The sequence below is a fragment of the Nerophis ophidion genome, linkage group LG05 (assembly GCF_033978795.1).
Source record: "Nerophis ophidion isolate RoL-2023_Sa linkage group LG05, RoL_Noph_v1.0, whole genome shotgun sequence".
NCBI lineage: Eukaryota > Metazoa > Chordata > Actinopteri > Syngnathiformes > Syngnathidae > Nerophis > Nerophis ophidion.
In genome coordinates, this window is record NC_084615.1 from 29,888,219 (window position 1) to 29,901,566 (window position 13,348).

At 38.8% G+C, this 13,348-nt stretch overlaps 1 long non-coding RNA gene across 1 annotated transcript in view; it reads right to left on the minus strand.

The window, feature by feature from the left end:
* Window positions 1–901: 901 nt before the first annotated feature.
* The window catches only part of LOC133552909 (uncharacterized), a 54,771-nt gene continuing 42,324 nt past the window's right edge, over window positions 902–13,348 (minus strand). Inside the window, exon 5 of the long non-coding RNA XR_009806793.1 lies at window positions 902–1,633. This is a non-coding gene — a long non-coding RNA (uncharacterized LOC133552909). The remainder of the gene's footprint in view (window positions 1,634–13,348) is intronic.

A 13,348-nucleotide genomic window follows, 5' to 3' on the forward strand; every position in this document is an offset into this window, starting at 1 on the left:
ACAGTGGGGCAAAAAGTATTTAGTCGGGCACCGATTGTGCAAGTTCTCCCACTTAAAATGATGACAGAGGTCTGTAATTTTCGTCATAGGTACACTTCAACTGTGAGAGACAGAATGTGAAAAAAAATCCAGGAATTCACATTGTAGGAACTTTAAATAATTTATTTGTAAATTATGGTGGAAAATAAGTATTTGGTCAACCATTCAAAGCTCTCACTGATGGAAGAAGGTTTTGGCTCAAAATCTCACAATACATGGCCCCATTCATTCTTTCCTTAACACGGATCAATGGTCCTGTCCCCAGGCAGAAAAACAGCCCCAAGTCATGATGTTTCCACCCCCATGCTTCACAGTAGCTATGGTGTTCTTGGGATGCAACTCAGTATTCTTCTTCCTCCAAACACGACAAGTTAAGTTTATACCAAAATGGATACATGGATGATACAGCAGAGGATTGGGAGAATGTCATGTGGTCAGATGAAACCAAAATAGAACTTTTGGAATAAACTCAACCCGACGTGTTTGGAGGAAGAAGAATACTGAGTTGCATCCCAAGAACACCATACCTACTGTGAAGCATGGGGGTGGAAACATCATGCTTTGGGGCTGTTTTTCTGCTAAGGGGACAGGACGATTGATCCATGTTAAGGAAAGAATGAATGAGGCCATGTATCGTGAGATTTTGACCCAAAACCTCCTTCCATCAGTGAGAGCTTTGAATGGTTGACCAAATACTTATTTTCCACCATAATTTACAAATAAATTCTTTAAAATTCTTACAATGTGAATTCCTGGATTTTTTTTTCACATTCTGTCTCTCACAGTTGAAGTGTACCTATGATGAAAATTACAGACCTCTGTCATCATTTTAAGTGGGAGAACTTGCACAATCGGTGGCTGACTAAATACTTTTTTACCCCACTGTATATGTGTTTCACATTATTTCCTGCACTTAAAACTATAATTATTTTCTATAGAAGGTGTCCATATTTTGAGGGATCCGCAAGGGATTCATTGGATTTAAATGTATCCCGTTTGAGTTTCACTTTTTTTGGAACGGAATTCCAACAAAAACTGAGCAACCGCTGTCTGTAAATATAATTTTTCAGACCAATTAAGCAAAACTGGATAATAACCCTCAATGATCTCTCACTGTAAAAATACTTACCTAACTGTGCACGTGTGCGAGTGCACGTGGTGGATGTGCAGGGGCCACTCCGGTGTCAAGGTGGGCTGGGTCCGCGGTTCCCACAGCCTGTGCGGAGGCAGCCTCTGCCGCGCTATCAGCCTCCGTCTCCGGCCCCCAGTACCAGCGGGGCCCCCTGACGTCAGCCCTGTGCTGATAACGTCGGGGAGCGGAGGGGGGAGGGGGTGGGTTTGGTTTGGAGGGATGAGGTGGAAGGAGAAGAGGAGGGAGGGAGAGAATTGGGGGGGTTACACTAACATAGCCAGGGGTGGATAAGACCCTCAGACAGATAAGAGGAGGCCGGGAGTGGAGCCTCTTTTGTTTTCCACCGCTCCTCCTGTCTGCTGGCATGTTCTCCGCGCTCCTCGCTGGCATTCCCTAGTTTACTTCCGCTCGTCCTCCGTCTCTGCCAACAGGAATAATGGCCGCACCTTTTCTCCTCTTGAACTGCATGAAAAAAAAAGAGGGTCAATTTGTGTAGTTGGCCATCTTGGCCCGCTCCTTGCCTGGTCGAACCCTGTGTAACATCTCCAAAGACACCTTCGGCCATTGTTGTGATGATGTCACCTCACCTTTACCTAACCCTAAATGTTACCTTTTGGTGGCTCCTCTGCATGCAAACAGAGGGCTTTCCATTGGACCGCCACAGCACACTGCAGTTAAGCCTCATGGGTTAAACACTGGCGCTGCAGTAATGTGTGTGTGTGTGTGTGTGTGTGTGTGTGTGTGTGTGTGTGTGTGTGTGTGTGTGTGTGTGTGTGTGTGTGTGTGTGTGTGTGTGTGTGTGTGTGTGTGTGTGTGTGTGTGTGTGTGTGTGTATGTGCGTGTTTGTTCTTCAGGCTTGCGAGCGAACTTTGGCCACTGCTTATCAACAGGAGAGACCCTGGAAGCCCTGCATGTGTCTTTTTAATGCTAAAAATACATCCGCCATTGCTCACTAAAACAAAATGAACACTTCAGGCATGTCATAGTGAATTTTAACCGAGTTATACACGTTATCAGAGCATCTTTAGAGACGTTGCAAGTTATCAGCTGTGACAGAAGAACTGCAGTCTTAAGAATGTAGTTTGAAAAAACCACAAAAAAACATCCTCTATTGGTTGTATTCCGACACGTGACTTCATCCATACTTGCCAACACTCTCGATTTTCCTTGGAGACTCACGAATTTCAGTGCCCCTGCTGAAAATCTCCTGGGTCAACCATTCTCCCGAATTTCTCCCGATTTTCACCCGGACAACAATATTGGGGGTGTGCCTTAAAGGCACTGCCTCTAGCGTCCTCACTCACCTGACAAGGAGACTATTATACGGTGGGGCAAAAAAGTATTTAGTCAGCCACCGATTGTGCAAGTTCTCCCACTTAAAATGATGACAGAGGTCTGTAATTTTCATCATAGGTACACTTCAACTGTGAGAGACAGAATGTGAAAAAAAAATCCAGGAACTCACATTGTAGGAATTTTAAAGAATTTATTTGTAAATGATGGTGGAAAATAAGTATTTGCTCAACCATTCAAAGCTCTCACTGATGGAAGGAGGTTTTGGCTCCATATCTCACGATACATGGCCCCATTCATTCTTTCCTTAACACGGATCAATCGGCCTGTCCCCTTAGCAGAAAAACAGCCCCAAAACATGATGTTTCCACCCCGATGCTTCACAGTAGGTATGGTGTTCTTGGGATGCAACTCAGTATTATTCTTCCTCCAAACACGACGAGTTGAGTTTATACCAAAAACTTCTGTTTTGGTTTCATCTGACCACATGACTTTCTCCCAATCCTCTGCTGTATCATCGACATATCCATTTAGGTATAAACTCTACTCGTCGTGTTTGGAGGAAAAAAAATACTGAGTTGCATCCCAAGAACACCATACCTACTGTGAAGCATGAGGGTGGAAACATCATGCTTCGGAGATGTTTTTCTGCTAAGGGGACGGGACGACTGATCCGTATTAAGGAAAAAATGAATGGGGCCATGTATTGTGAGATTTTGAGCCAAAACCTCCTTCCATCAGTGAGAGCTTTGAATGGTTGACCAAATACTTATTTTCCACCATAATTTACAAATAAATTCTTTAAAGTTCCTACAATGTGAATTCCTGGATTTTTTTTCACATTCTGTCTCTCACAGTTGAAGTGTACCTATGATGAAAATTACAGACCTCTGTCATCATTTTAAGTGGGAGAACTTGCACAATCGGTGGCTGACTAAAAACTTTTTTTCCCCACTATATATGTCTCCGTTATCCATAGGTTTATCCATAACCCATAAAGTAGGCAGGCACGGAGCTATTTCTCAGCGTGTGTTTATTCCAGCCGGCACATTAATACACTGACACACGACAACCGGATTCCCATCATGCATTGCTTCAAAACTACGGCAAGTAGTAATGTCCAAAAACATAACAGAGACGAAGCAGAGACATGGCAATGACGAGTAAGAAGAAGAAGTACGCTTGCAAGTTTCCAAAATTATTGGAAGAAATAATTTGGAAGAAATAATTTCAGTTCATCCAGGACAGCTCGAAATGGAAGGGGTATGCTGCCTGCAAATTTTGTAGATCATATACCTCCATTGAACACGGTGGCTGAACGGATATACTCATTCATGAACGGATTATTTATATATATATATATATATATATATATGTATATATATATATATATATATATATATATATACATACAAACATACATACATATATATATATATATACATACACATATATATATATATACATACAAACATACATACATATATATCTATATATACATATATATATATATACATACACATATATATATATATGTATATATATATATACATATATATATACATACATATATATATATATATATATATACATATATATATACATACATATATACATACATACATACATACATACATACATACATACATCTATGCTTTAAAAAAAAAAAAAATATATATATATATATATATATATTTTTTTCTTTTGTTTGTTTTTGTTTTTTGTTTTTTGTTTTTTTTTCGGATTAGAAATCGCTCCGGAGTATATATCGCACCGGCAGAAAATGCATAATAAAGAAGGAAAAAAACATATATAAGTTGCACTGGGGGGAAATTATTTTGATAAAATCCAACACCAAGAATAGACATTCTAAAGGCAATTTAAAATAACTAAAGAATAGTGAACAAAAGGCTGAAAAAGTGTACGTTATATGACGCATAAATAACCAACTGAGAAGGTGCCTGGTATGTTAACGTAACATATTATGGTAAGAGTCATTCAAATAACTATAATATATAGAACATGCTATACGTTTACCAAACAATCTGTCACTCCTAATCGATAAATCCCATGAAATCTTCTTCCTAGATGTCGCTTCTAAAAAACTCTGCCAACTCCAAAGGTACGCTCCGCTTCCTCTTGTCGTTTTCTGCTGCATATTTCAATACGTCCAGCTTGTAATCTGCAGTACATGATTTCCTTTTCGGTGCCATTTTTGTTTTAGCCCTTCTCAGTTTTTATAAGTTACCGCCAATGATGAAATGATCCATTTTAATAGCTAAGGCAGTAGCATATAGCATATAGCAGTTAGCATTCCATGACCAACAATGCACTTCTGCCATGACCCTCCCCCGCCAAATTCTTATTGGTTGACGTGTGTGTGACGATTGCTGACATTTCCTTCGTCTCTTCTGCGATTGAGATAAATAATATTATTTGGTATTTTACGGTAATGTGTTAATAATTTCACAAATAAGTCGTTCCGGACTATATGTCGCACCCCCGGCCAAACTATGAAAAAAACTGTGACTTATAGTCCGAAAATTACGGTATATATATCTCCTGAATTCGGAGGTCTCAAGGTTGGCAAGTATAGACTTCATCCCGGAAGTGAAAACCAGTGGTGGTCCACAAAACTAAGATGAGTGTTGTACAGCAAGGAGCATTCAAACTGAGTGCAATAGAGGTTTAAATCTTCCTGCAAAAAACAGATTCAAGCAAAAAATCGAACCATGCAAAGGAATAGATCCCTGTACTTTATCAAAAGAAGATTTGTCGAGTGATATCAAGATTTATCAAATAAAATGAGTTTATTTCGGTCATATAATCAACCATTTTGTGGTGTATATATATATATATATATATATATTTTTTTTTTTTTTTACAGCACATATTATACATATTAACAATCAAACACACACAAAAAGAGAAATAATGACGGAAAAAGGAATACGCTGAAGCCAAGGCTTATATTTGCCTATCCCAGTGGTTCTCAACCTTTTTTTAGTGATGTACCCGCTGTGAAGATTTTTCTTATTCAAGCACCCCTTAATCAATCAGAACAAAGGATTTTTGGTTGAAAAAAAGAGATACATAAGTAAAATTCAGCACTATGTCATCAATTTCTGATTTATTAAATTGTATAACAGTGCAAAATATTGCTCATTTGTAACGATAGAAAAATAACTAAAAACTTGTTGAAAAATAAACTAGTGATTCAATTATAAATAAATATTTCTACACATAGAAGTAATCATCAACTTAAAGTGCCCTCTTTGGGGATTGTAATAGAGATCCATCTGGATTCATGAACTTCATTCTAAACATTTCTTCACAAAAAAAGAAATATTTAACATCAATATTTATGGAACATGTCCACAAAAATGAATATTGCATTGTTGCATTTCTTTTCACAGTTTATGAACTTACATTCATATTTTGTTGAAGTATTATTCAATAAATGTATTTATAAAGGATTTTTGAATTGTTGCTATTTTTAGAATATTTAAAAAAAATGTCACGTACCCCTTGGCATACTTTCAAGTACCCCCAAGGGTACGCTTACCCCCATTTGAGAACCACTGACCTATCCTATACATTCACTGAAAGTTAGATTGCCTGGAACATCAACGTTAAAAAAAAAATCAATGGGATGAAAGTTATCGCTGCTATATTTCATACTTTTACATTATTTCAAGGCTTTCTTTAACCTTAACAAAGAACTACGTGTCTTCAAGTCATCACTGAGCTTTTTCCATCATTAAACTCCTAAAACTGAAATAAATATTTGTTCTTATTTTACATATTTCAATAATCAATATCCCCTTAAATTATAATTTTCTCGTGTTAATTTAAAATAACCTAGGACTACAAGCTTGAAGGCTGTTGTTCTATACGTCGGTTGTGCTCTCAGAGACATCGACTTATTGTGTTCCAGAGGCCATTCCACACGGCAAAACAGATAAAAACTTGGAAAAGCATGAAGGTCTACAACTTATTTGTGTGTGACTGAGTCATGGAAATTGGTACCAAGACTCTCAAGGATAAATATGCATCGTATTTGCTCGGGTAAAGTTGCATTTCACTATTCAAGTTTGCGTCGACTGATGTAAATGTTAAATGGGTGATACTTGTATAGCGCTTTTCCAACTTTTTTTTTTAAGGAACTCAAAGCGCTTTGACACTATTTCCGCATTCACCCATTCACACACACATTCACACACTGATGGTGGGAGCTGACATGCAAGGCACTAACCACAACCGATCAGGAGCAAGGGGGAAGTGTCTTGCTCAAGGACACAACGGACGTGACTAAGTGGGTAGAAGGTGGGGATTGAACCAGGAACCCTCAGGTTGCTGACACAGCCACTCTCCCAACCACGCTACGCTGTCCCAATGTTTGCTGCTGTTGCACGCACCGTTTACGAGGACCGTGTTTTTCCTCATCTTTATCAAAATATAACTATAAATATCAAAATTGTGTATGTACTGAGAACTTCTTTTATGATTGTTGCCTTTGTTAAACCTTAAAGGCCCACTGAAACCCACGACTACCCACCACTCAGTCTGATAGTTTATATATCAATAATGAAATATTAACATTGCAACACATGCCAATACGGCCTTTTTAGTTTACTAAATTGCAATTTTTAATTTCCCGGGAATTTCTTCTTGAAAACGTCGCGTAATGATGACGTGTATGCGTGACGTCACGGGCTGTCAGGAAATATGAGCGCTGCACACACACACAGCTAAAAGTCGTCTGCTTTAACCGCATAATTATACAGTATTTTGGAGATCTGTGTTGCTGAATCTTTTGCAATTTGTTCAATTAATATTGGAGAAGTCATAGTAGAAAAATGGAGTTGGGAAGCATTAGCCTTTAGCCACACAAACACACGGTGATTCCTTGTTTAAAATTCCCGGAAGTGAAACTTTACTATGGATCAGAGCGGTCAAGCGAACATGGATCCCGACCACTTGTCAACCAGCAGTTTTCAGTGAGAAATTGTGGTAAAAAGTCGCTTCTTACCGGAGATCAGCTGAGCTTGCGCCGTCCATAAAGCTGCCGTCGACTTCCCTGAGACACTGGCCTCAAAACACCCGTGGACACACACCTCCGACTATCAGGTACTATTTAATCTCACTAAAACACTAGCAACACAATAGAAAGATAAGGGATTTCCCAGAATTATCCTAGTAAATATCTCTAAAAACATATGAATCTGTCCCAATGGAATTGCGTTTTTTTGTTTTTGTTTTTTTTTTAGTCCGTCGCTATCAATATACTCAAACACAAATCTGTCATCCTCGCTCAAATTAATGGGGAAATTGTTGTTTTCTCGGTCCGAATAGCTCTTTTTGTTGGAAGGCTCCCATTAAAAACAATGTGAGGATGTGAGGAGCCATCAACGAGTGACGTCATCGTCTGCGACTTCCGGTAAAGGCAGAGCTTTTCTGTTAGCGACCAAAAGTTGCGAACTTTATCGTCGATGTTCTCTACTAAATCCTTTCAGCAAAAATATGGCAATATCGTGAAATGATCACGTATGACAGATAGAATGGACCTGCTATCCCCGTTTAAATAAGAAAATCTCATTTCAGTAGGCCTTTAACTCCTTTTAGGTTTTGCTCACATTTGCTTTACTTTATCAAGACTCGCTGAGTTGGTGCTTTTTGAAACACTCGTAGCAAACACGTGTTTAAGAACTACAAATAATATCAAGAAAATACTAAATACTAAATGTTAAAAGTATATCAAACAAACCTTTAACAAAGGGATCACTGCAAACGTATGCATTCTTCAACTCTGCTCCCTTAGACTGGAGTGTGTGCTGCATGCTTTTCTCGTCATTTGGTATAATCTTGCATACTTCCTCCCGTTTTGATTACCTCTCGAGGAAATCTGAAGAAACGTTTATCCTTTTTCCGATTCGAACGATTCGTACAGCCGAAAAACAACACAAGCATAGGGATTTTTTTCTTGCAGAAAGGCTAAATGGCGCCTAGTACCCGTTAAAAACAGAGCTAGCTGGACCACCACGTGTATTCATTGAGTGGGACGTGAGCCTGACGTGACGTTAGTAACATCCCAGCAATATGACAGGAGCAGTTTTTTAAAAAGCTGCCAACAATACATGTCAAAGATCTTCAATAAACAGTAGCATTGTTTTTAAATGACTTTCTGCAAAATTACGGTTCAAAGATCCCCCCGTATGACAGGCGCACTGTTGGTTTTAAAGACCGACTGTGGAAACACGAGTCACAGATGCTCTATATTAGGGGCGTCAAACTCATTTTAGATTGGGGGCCAGATGGACAAAAATCTACTCCAAAGTGGGCAGGATAACTTAAAAATAAAGACAAATTTAGATTGATTTCTTTGTTTAAAAATAAAACAGGCACATTCGGAAATTGTACAAATCGTAATGTTGTCGTTTTTTTACAATTACTTGTTATGATTAGTAGTATTTTATCTTTATTTGTCGTTATCTATATTTTGTGAATAAATTATGTGATAATGTTTATCAGTCAACTCATTGGTGTTCATTTTCAATCTATCAAGATGAAAAAATTATATCAAAATCAAAGCATGTTGTTTATGTAGTTTGATCATTTTCCTTGACTGATGTACTAACGTTGTGCGTTTTTTTTTTGTTTTTTTTACATATGTAACATCATCTACAAAGATACTAAGAATTGCAACATCCAGTGGATATGTTCAGAACAGCTGTATCTTTCCTTCAAAAATTTCCGGTACATTTTTATACTAGCAAACTCATCCCGCGTGCCGGATAAAACCTGTTCGCAGGCCTGATCCGGCCCTCAGGCCATACGTTTGACACCCCTGCTCTATATGATAGGACCACTGCTGTGTTTGAGGACCTAGTACAAAAATAGAAGTCAAAGGTCCTTCACAAGACAGTAGCACTTTTTTTTAAAGACGTACTGCAAACACATCAGTTCTTTTAAAGATCTTCTATATGACAGAAGCACTGCTGTTTTCATAGCAGACAACGCGCGTCAAAGACCCTCTATATGACAAGATCACTGCCTTTTTTAGGGACGTACTACCGCAACACAAGTCAAAGATCCTTTATAGGACAAGCATACTTTGTTTTTTTAGTAGCAAAAACATGAGTCAAAGATCCTCTATATGACAGGAGCAAAGGTGTTTTTAAAAACTTACAACAAAAACACAAGTCAAAAATCCTTTATATGACAGGAATACTGTTTTTTAGTAGCAAAAGCATGAGTCAAAGCAACGGTGTTTTTAAAGACCTTCCGCAGAGACATGAGTCAAAGATGCTCTATATGACAGGAGCACTGCTGTGTTTGAGGACCTAGTACAAAAATAGAAGTCAAAGGTCCTCCACATGACAGTAGCACTGTTTTTTTAAGACGTACTGCAAACACATTATTTATTTTAGAGATCTTCTATATGACAGGAGTACTGATTTTATAGTGGCAAAAACATGAGTCAAAGATCCTTTATAACACAGGAGTACTGTTTTTTAGTAGCAAAAACATGAGTCAAAGATCCTCTATAAGACAGGAGCAATTGTGTTTTAAAGACCTACTACAAACACAAGTCAAAGATCCTTTATATGACAGGAGTACTGCTTTTTAGTAACAAAAACACAAGTCAAAGATCCTTTGTATGACAGGAGTACTGTTTTTTTTAGTAGTAAAAACATGAGTCAACGATCCTCTGTATGACAGGAGCAATGGTGTGTTTGAGGACCGGGTACAAAAATAGAAGTCAAAAGTCCACTGTTTTTTAAAGACTTACTGCAAACAAATAATTTATTTTAAAGATCTTCTATATGACAGAAGCACTGCTGTTTTCATAGCAAACAATGTGAGTTAAAGACCCTCTATATGAAAGGATCACTGCCTTTTTTTAGGGACATACTACAACAACACAAGTCAAAGATCCTTTATATGACAGGAGTACTGTTTTTTAGTAGCAAAATCATGAGTCAAAGATCGTCCAAATGACAGCAGCACTGGTGTTTTTAAAGACCTACTACAAAAACACAAGTCAAAGATCCTTTATATGACAGGAGTACTGCTTTTTAGTAGCAAAATCATGAGTCAAAAATCCTCTATATGACAGAAACAGTGGTGCTTTTAAAAACCAACTACAAAAACACAGGTCAAAGATCCTTTAAATGACAGGAGTACTGCTTTTTTAGTAGCAAAATCATGAGTCAAAGATCCTCTATATGACATGATCACTGCCTTTTTTAGGGACATACTCCAATAACACAGGTCAAAGATCCTTTAAATAACAGGAGTCCTAATTTTTTAGTAGCAAAAGATGAGTCAAAGACCTTCTATATGACAGGATCACTGCTTTCTTTAAGGACATCCATCCATCCATTTACTACCGCTTGTCCTTTTTTGGGAGCCTATCTCAGCTGCACTCGGGTGGAAGGCGGTGTACACCCTGGACAAATCACACATAATACAAAAACACAGGTCAAAGATCCTCGAAATGATAAAAGTACTGCTTTTTTAGTAGTAAAAATATGAGTCAAAGATCGTCTGTACGATGGGATAACTGTCTTTTTAAGGGGCATAGATGAGGTGGCGACTTTTCCAGGGTGTACCCCGCCTTCCACCCGATTGTAGCTGAGATAGGCACCAGCGCCCCCCGTGACCCCAAAGGGAATAAGCGGTAGAAAATGGATGGATGGATGGATGGATGGACTACAAACACACAAGTCAAAGACCCTTTAAATGACAAGAGTACTGCTATTTTAGTAGAAAAATTACGAGTCACAAAAATCCTCTGTATGAAAAGATCACTGCCTTTTTTAGGGACGTACTAGAATAGCACAGGTCAAAGATCCTTTACGGTTGTGAGCAAAATTATTCAACCCCCACACAATTTTGGTGTTTTAACAAGTTGGACATTTAATCCGTATTTTGTTTATAGTCATATCAAATAAAGATGCATTAAATAGACAAATGCAACTTGAATTACAACATTATATTTAGTAACAAACCAAACAGTGTCATTTCTCTTAATATCTCATTGACAAAATTATTCAACCCGTTGAAGATCATAACTCTTAAGAACAGAATTTGAATAAGGTCTTTTCAATCAGGTGTTGAAAACACCTGTAGATGTGATTAGAACCATAACGAGCAACAATTAAACTGATTGAAAAAGACTGACGCTCAGCTTCTTGTAGATGGTCAATGGTGTATTTGCAACATGGTGAAGTCCAGGGAGTGTTTAAAGAAGTCAAGAGAGGAGGTCATTTCTCTTCATAAGAAAGGATATGGATATAAGAAATAGCAAAGACATTACACATTCCAAGAGACACAGTTGGGAGCATAATTCGCAAGTTTAAAGCTAAAGGCACAGTGGAAACACTACCTGGGCGTGGTAGAAAGAGGATGCTGTGTGCGTACAGTGGTGAAAAACCCCCGGGTAACAGCTGAGGAACTACAACAGGACATTGCAGAGGGGGGAACGCAGGTTTCGTCCCAGACAATAAGGCGCGCACAATGAGATGAAGGCCTCCATGCCAGAACTCCCAGGAACATCCCACTTCCGACTACCAGGCACAAGAAAAATAGACTCCAGTATGCCAAAAATCACCTGGACAAACCCCAAAGGTTTTGGGAAACTGTTCTATGGAGTGATGAGACAAAACTGGAACTCTTTGGGCCTATGAATCAACGTTATGTCTGGAGGAGAAAAAATGAAGCTTACAAAGAGAAGAACACCTTTCCTACTGTTAAGCATGGTGGGGGGTCAATCATGCTCTGGGGCTGTTTCTCTGCCTCAGGTACCGGGAATCTCCAGCACGTTCAAGGCATTATGAATTCTATTTCCTACCAGGATATATTAGCTGCAAATGTCTTGAAGTCGGTGACGAAGCTGAGGCTTGGGAAACGTTGGACCTTCCAACAGGACAACGATCCCAAGCATACCTCCAAATCAACATCAGAATGGTTGCAGAAGAAGGGCTGGACGACTCTGGAGTGGCCTTCACAGTCGCCAGACCTAAATCCTATTGAAAACCTCTGGTGGGACTTGAAGAAGGGAGTTGCAGCACGCAAGCCCAAGAATATGAATGAACTGGAGGCCTTTGCCCAGGAGGAATGGGCTAAAATACCTGTAGGACAAATTATCAAGCGTTGACCGGTCCGCAGTTACAAAAAGGTTGGGGACCACTGCTCTATAAGACAGGATCACTGTCTTTTTTAGGGACATACTACAAACACACAAGTCAAATATCCTTCACAAGACAGGAGTACTGCTTTTTTAGTAGCAGAAACATAAGTCAAATATCCTCTATATGACAGGCGCACTGGTGTTTTTAGGGACATACTACAAAAACACAAGTCAAAGATCCTCTATAAAACAGGAGTACTGCGGTTTTTAAGGAGTGACAGCAAAAAAGTGTGTCAAAGATCCTCCACATCAGAGGTCTCAAGCTATTTTTTCAAATGTAATATTTGCTCATCTTTGTTGTGTAGAAAATAATACCAACATTAGATTAGTATGCTAATGTACAACAGAATCTTTGTTAACAGTCACATGTGCAGACGAGGGAGGACAAGCAGCTGGTGCTCATGTTTTTATCGCCAACTAGTGGCCCGGCATGCAAATGACAAGAGAAAATGTGTAATTGAGTGTCTCAGAGAAGTGTTTGCGCTGCTCTTCTAACCTTTCGCCACTTGATCTCGAGTACAAATGAGAACCCGCTGCAAACGCGGAGTTAATGATTTCTTCCAAAAATACGCTTGTCTGTGTCTGTGTGTGGGTAATAGTTCCAGAAAACATGTCTGGTCGCAGCCTGACTTTGTGACCTCAACTGTTCAAACACACTTAATCCACAAGCATAACATGGAAATACCTCC